The following is a 7,500-nucleotide window of genomic DNA, read 5'->3' as shown; positions in this document are numbered from 1 at the left end:
TTAATTGTTACCAACTCAGAAATGACATTTAAATTTGGGTGGTGTGTAGCATACTGTACACAATAGGTACATTGCTAGATAAAGGATCGCTCTCTCTCTCTCTCTCTCTCTCTCTCTCTCTCTCTCTCTCTCATGATTATTGTATGAAGCAAGTCAGGTATGGTCCAGATATTATATAACCCAGATCCTTTGCGTCAATAGGCATAGGAGGAGATGATGATGATTATATATATATATATATATATATATATTATATATATATATACTATATATATATATACTATATACTATATAAATATATATATATATATATATATATATGCATGCTTGTATTTTTATAAGTTTATGTGCGTATGAGAAACCTGTGGGCAATTCGACTGATAAAATTACAAACTGTTAAGGTTTAATATGTAAATTTTACTTGAACTTAAAAATTAGTAGACTTTGATAATAATACAGCTTCTATTACTAAGTTTACACGTCCTTCACTCTTAATTGCGCAGTCAGTAACGAAATTGATGTAAAAGAAACTGAAAATAAAGTTATTTTAAGCATTTTGAAGTATGAAATAAAGTAAAAAAAAATAAAAAACGAAAAATAAGAAGTTAAATTTTATGCGATTGAATTTTCACGTAGATCAGTACCTAATAAAATAAATTTATGCAATAAGATTGTTGTAACTGATTTAAAACTAAATTTATACAAATAAATAAAGTATAAGAAAAAGAGCAATGAAAGATCTCGCTGAGAAGATACTCTCTCTCTCTCCCAAAACTTTTCCTGGCGCGCCGCGAAAAGTTGAGCAAAATGAATCTTCCAGTGGTTTTCTAAGGATGAATTGTTTGAAAATGTACTTTGCGTCGCACGAGACTCCCAAAAGAGTTAGGACACACCTGGGAAAGACGAGTATACGTTATTAGTGAATTGGCAGGTTCTCATTAGGGTCCTCCCTCAAAAAAAAAAAAAAAAAAAAAAAAAAAAAGCCTTAAAAGTTTGTTTCTCCCATTAAGTTTCAAGACTCGGGGAAAAATTACGAGTTCTTGCATGAGAAAATCTATGCTGAACAAAACAATGCTTGGTATTTTAAGATGAAGGGTTGCGGTGGCCGATGCGGTAACGTCCCTGAGTGGGGTTCGAGTCCCCGTTAGTTTCTTTGGTCGCTGCAACCTCACCATCCTTGTGAGCTAAGGATTGGGGGTGGGGTGGGGGTGGAGAGCTCATAGGTCTATCTGCTGAGTCATCTTGATAGCAGCCATTCGAGTCCCGCTCAAACTCGTTTGTTCCTTTGGTCGCTGCAACCTCACCATTCTTGTGAACTAAGAATGGGGATTTAGGAGAGCCCATAGGTCTATCTGCCGAGTCATCAGCAGCCATTGCCTGGCCCTTCTTGGTCCTACCTTGAGTGGAGAGGGGGCTAAGGTGCTGATCATAAGTTTTCAAGTTTTTATCGTTTATATATGAAAGATTTATTCTAATATTATTGTTCTTAAACTTCTCGTAGTTTTTCCTTGTTTTCTTTCCGTACTGGGATATTTTCCCTGTTGGAGCTCTTGGGCTTATAGCGTACTGCTTTTACAACTAGGGCTGTAGCTTAGCAAGTAATAATAATAATAATAATAATAATAATAATATAGTCAGTCTCTAGGGCATTGTCCTGCTTGATAGGGCAATATCACTGTCCCTTGCCTCCGCCATTCATGAGCGTCCTTTAAAACCTTTAATTGTTTTCTAAGTGGGGAAAGGGTTTGTGTATCGATATGGTCAACTGAGCTGTACTAGTCTGGGCTACCCATACTAGGTTGGTTTGATGTGAGTAATCAGAATAAAGTCTCCCACCATCACCGATCTACAGTGGCTAACGTGATGATGAAAATGGCTTAACGTCAGACATGCCTGGGGCCTTTGCCCTGCACAGGAATAGAAACGGCTGTATTTGTTGTGGTTGTTGTTTTCCACTCAGTAGGATAATATCTTTTATACTGTGCATTTTATTTCCGAATGTAACTAAGAACATGCGCTCTCCTCTTTCGATTTTAAAATAAGAAACTTCTCGAAATTGAGGGTTATTTCACCCAACCCATTGATATTTCTTGCCCCATTGTGACCGTTTTCTCCATAAGCATGTTTGAAGGTTTAAAGGCCGCTCATGAATGCCAGATGCAAGGGACAGTGACATTACCCTATCAAGCAGGACAATGCCCTAGAGACTGATCATACATACATATGATCAGCGCCAGGCTATGGCTACTGAGGACTCACCAGATAGACCTATATGCTCCCCCAAGCCTCATCCCTTCTTAGCTCACGGGCATGGTGAGATTGCAGCAACAAAAGAAACTAAGAGTTTGATCGGGACTCGAACCCCAGTCTGGCGTTCACCAGTCAGGGACGTTACCACATCGGCTACCACAACCCTCAGTTTTTTAATATAGGCATTTTTGGTTGAGATTGCCAGGCCTATGTCCATTTTGAGCTTACTGAATCCAGTCATAAAATACCTTTCGTCTCACGCGCAGGACATAAGTGTCTGATTATAATATACTTGTGGTATAGGACATCTATTCTTCGCCCTTTTGTCGTCGTCGTCCTCTCTCTCTCTCTCTCTCTCTCTCTCTCTCTCTCTCTCTCTTTGAAAGAGCACTTTCAATCCTGTGTGCCTCCTGATGGTGGAATGGGACGCCTTCCAGTGGCCTGGAATCTCATTGTGGAGACCTCATTAGCGGAGGACTAAGGTAGAGAGACGTGGAGAGAGCCTAACGCATCGTCTAGCTGGTATCTTCAGGATGAAAGCGATATCGGAACAGGGAGGGAATAAGCAAAGACTCCACTCTTCGTTTTTCCTCTCTTTTTCTCTCCTTCCTTCCTCCCTCCCCTACTCCCTGTTTATTCTGGGCTTCAAATGGGACGAGTTCCCCCCCCTCAAGACGTTCATTATCATTTATACGATCCATACGGTCTGAAGATGCAAGTGTTTCCCCCCCCCCCCCCTTTTCTATAATAGAAGAAGATCTAGAGTATTCATATGTACTATGTAAGCGCGCCTAGGCCCATATTTTGGTTTGTGTTGGCATTCCTTGCTGTATCCAACAATGTTTCTATGTAAATGCTCTCGGAGAAAAAGGAAAAAAACATCATTACAAATTGCCTTTACAGACAGATAGACAGACAGACAAACAGGAATATTTGAAAAAGAAAATAATCCAGGATTTTGCCAAGTACTGAGAGAAGTAATATATCAATGTGAAAAGTAATGAGATGTTGCATAATTCAAATAAAATACCTGAAAGGGAGTTATGAAATGAGTGAATTCATACATAGCTAGGAGTGGTAGCTTGTAAGATTGCATTAGAGTACTAACAGAAATAATATATATAAAGGACTTCCTTCTGAAGCATCAGCAGCATCAACTATAGACATTACTACTGTATAGTAGTAGTATTTGTTTGATATGATTGAAGCCTCATAATTTTAGTTGATCCTTAATGTCTTTGTTAGAAGATGGATAGAAGATCACTTTTGACGCTACAACTACGATATACGGACCAGATGCAACATATTTCTGAGCACTATAGGCCTAATTTTTTTTTTCTTTTTTTTACGAACATAAGACTAAAGAATGTATCACTAGATTAAATTTAATAGAAATAAATAAGTAACTTCATGGATGATAGATTTATGATCATTCTGATTAATTACCTAAAAGCAAAAATTCGCAAGTTGTAAACACCGCAAAATTACCTACGCAGAAATGCCAAATTACCTTTCTTATATCCTTTTCCCTTTGGAATCCTTCCTCGAGTCCTCGCCCAAGGGTTCATTAAATTATCCCCAAATATTTTTTAAAAAATATTTCCCGGACGCAAAATAAACCCCCCTTTCCTATTGCTTTCTTCACAACTCGCTGTCCAATTTCACCAACCTTCTCTTAGCTCCTTTTGTGGGCAGCAGTACTTTCCCCCAGGCCTTTCCTTTCATCTTTCATCGTTATTTTTCTCCTTTTTCTCTAAATATTTTTCTTCGGTTTTGGCACGGTTAAATTGCTATTTACGTTAATATTCCATAGCCATAAAATATTTTAAGATATTCGTTTCTGTCAAGATGGACGTATCTTTAATTGAATTGTTCATTACTTCTTATATCGTTTATTTATTTCCTCATTTCATTTCCTCACCGGGCCATTTTTCCATGGTGGAACCCTTGGGCTTATAGCATCCTGCTTTTCCAACTAGGGTTGTAGCTTAGCTAGTAATGATAATAATAATAATGATAATGATAATAGTAATAATAATATTTACTAATAATAGTAATAATAATAATAATGATAATAATAATAATAGTTGATAATAATAATAATAATAATAATAATAATAATAATAATAATAATAATAATAATAATAATAATAATAATAATAATAATAATAATTAATAAATGATAAATAATAATAATTGTACAATATGAAGTCCATTGCTGATCTACAAGCTCTGCATATAAAATAGTATTGAAAACATTGAAAATCAGAAGTTTTATCAATCATAATATTGATATTATCACGTATTCTGTCGTCTGTTTCCTATAATTTTTTGACTTACAAAAGCGGTTTAGGGTGGTATTTGCTTCCTTCAAGGCCATTGTTATTATTATTATTATTATTATTATTATTATTATTATTATTATTATTATTATTATTATTATTAGCCAAGCTACAACCCTAGTTGGAAAAGCAAGATGCTATAAGCCCAAGGACTCCAACAGGGAAGAATAGCCCAGTGAGGAAAGGAAATAAGAAAATGGATAAACGATATAAGAAGTAATGAACAATTAGAATAAAATATTTTAAAAACATTAACAGCATTAAAACAGATATTTCATATATAAACTATAAAAGGACTTATGTCAGCCTATTCAACATAAAAATATTGCGGCAAGTTTGAACTTTTGAAGTTCTACTGATGCAACTATCCTATTAGGGAGATCATTCCACAACTTGGTCACAGCTGGAATAAAACTTCTAGAATACTCAGTAGTATTGAGCTTCATGATGGAGAAGGTCTGACTATTAGAATCAACTGCATGCCTAGTATTATGGCCACCAAAACCTTCTTTCTGGCCATCATGCTTAAATAGCACACCTAACAATTGGTTCTACAATTACTCGGCATAGAATTGAATTAGATATATTTTTTCAAGTATTGATGTGAGACGGTATGGAATTAGCTACTTCAGCATCACTCGGGTATATAAAACTCTCTCTCTCTCTCTCTCTCTCTCTCTCTCTATATATATATATATATATATGTGTGTGTGTGTGTATATATATAATATATATATATATATGTATGTATATATATATATATATATATGTGTGTGTGTGTATATATATATATATATATATATGTATATATATATGTATATTTATATATATATATATATATATATGTATATATATTTTATATAATGTATATATGTGTGTATACATTGTATATATGTGTATATCGATGTATATTTATAAGTGTGTATGTATGTTTATATATATATATATAATTTATATATAAGTGTGTGAATATATATATATATATATATATATATATACACGCACTTACACATATACAAATTCACGTATACAAAACGCACCTTTAATGACACAGTGATGAAATCTGTATTCCAGAGTGAACGCGTCATGAAAAGGAGAAATGGGTAAAAAAATGTAGAAATTAGTGATTGATTGAAGGGGAGAGAATCAAGTTATCCGAGTTAGCTTCCCTTTCAGGTCCTATCTGAATTCGTTGACACATGCAAGATGTATCTGTAACTCTCTCTCTCTCCCTCCAACTTCCCGTAAATAGTACATAGAGTTTAAATACCCGAATTCAAGGTTGTTCGTGCCCGTTATAATTGAATTTGATTTTTTTAAGCATAAGTGTTTTGTAGCTCTGAGCCTCTGATTCAATTTTCAGAAGAGAGGTGACCTGTATATATTTTAAGAGGGAAATATTTAGTTTACAATTGTTCATTTTTCAAAGTGACATACATTTTTTTATGACCACAATAACTCACATTTCTACTCGGTATGGAATGATGAAGAAAGAATTTAGCGCACACTTCTTTTTTTTTTTTTTTTTTTTTTTTTTTTTTTTTTTTTTTAAGTGATATACATTTATCATGACCACAATAATTTACATTTTTATTGGAGACATGGAATGGACGTCAGTCAACCTCTAATGCGAAACGTTTATGCATGAAATCTTCAGTAAAAAAAAATGGATGTTGAAGTTGTTTATTGGCGATAAAACGAATCAATCGTCAAAGCTATTTCTTAAGAATTGACTTTAAGATTTAATGCAACGTCATTGGAGAAAAAAATGATAAATTTTTCAGACAAATAATTTAGTATTTCTATATCATATCCTGGTCTTTGAGTAAAAAAAAACGTATTTTCACCAAGCACTATAGTTTTATTTTTTAATTTTGTTTAGTCGTATTTGTATGGCAAATACTAATGGTCCCTCAATCATTATAGGTAATATGGGATTGGCGTAGATCTTGGATGGAGTATTGAAATAAATCTGAGATATTATTGATAGGAACCGTCAATAAACCTCAAGAATGTTTGAGTGTATCAAGAGAATATTGCACAAGTTGAAAGAAAAAGTCTTTGTCTTTAGAGAAGTACAAAACGTCCTTAACTTATAAGCATTTGGAGATACGAACATAGACCCAGATAAAATCATAAATCCAGATATTGTATAAAAAGTTCGTATAAATAAATACTGTACTAAAACATTATTATATTATGTAATCCAGTAAGCAAAATGACATTTGGAATAACCTGATATTTATTTCATATGGAACAGGAATATTTGTTGACTTTTTTTAGCTGAAAATTGTAGGCATGGGGTTCGGCTTAGGCCTCCCCTAGGCCTAAATTGAACAAAATTAAACTTAAAAACAGCTTTTTGGAACCTATTATGTTCGTTAGTTGATGGCCCTCTGGAAACATTTATTTAGTAAACGCCTTTAAATATAGCCTATGTATAATGTTAACCTATCCTCGGTTAGTTTGTATGTTTGTGTGTTATAGTAAGGGTGGGGTCCTCTCGTAAAAATTTATTTAGTAGTTTCCATGAATTTATTCATAGATACTGTCCATCTTAATCCTGAATTAAATCCAGAAAAAGTGCCATTATTTACAAAGGTATGCCAAGCCCCAATTTCCCTTTGATTAGAGACTAACTCCAAACAGATTATTCTGAAATCCCTTTTTATTCTTTCAATTCACGAATGCCGGCAGTTTGAAAGTCTTTCTCCGTCGCTTGCGCCTTTCATTTGACTGCGCACTAAAGTAATGACATTTGGGATTTTGTCTTTGTGAAGCTGAAGTTTATATTTTGTCTGCGCTTGGATTGAGAATTCGTTTGTGCTTGGATTGAGAATTCGTTTGTGTTTTGAAAATTCGTTTATGTATTGATTTAGAATTCGTCTGTGTTTAGATTGAGAATTCA

This window comes from Palaemon carinicauda, chromosome 11 (assembly GCF_036898095.1).
Source record: "Palaemon carinicauda isolate YSFRI2023 chromosome 11, ASM3689809v2, whole genome shotgun sequence".
Lineage (NCBI taxonomy): Eukaryota > Metazoa > Arthropoda > Malacostraca > Decapoda > Palaemonidae > Palaemon > Palaemon carinicauda.
Note: the sequence above shows the minus strand (reverse complement) of the source record.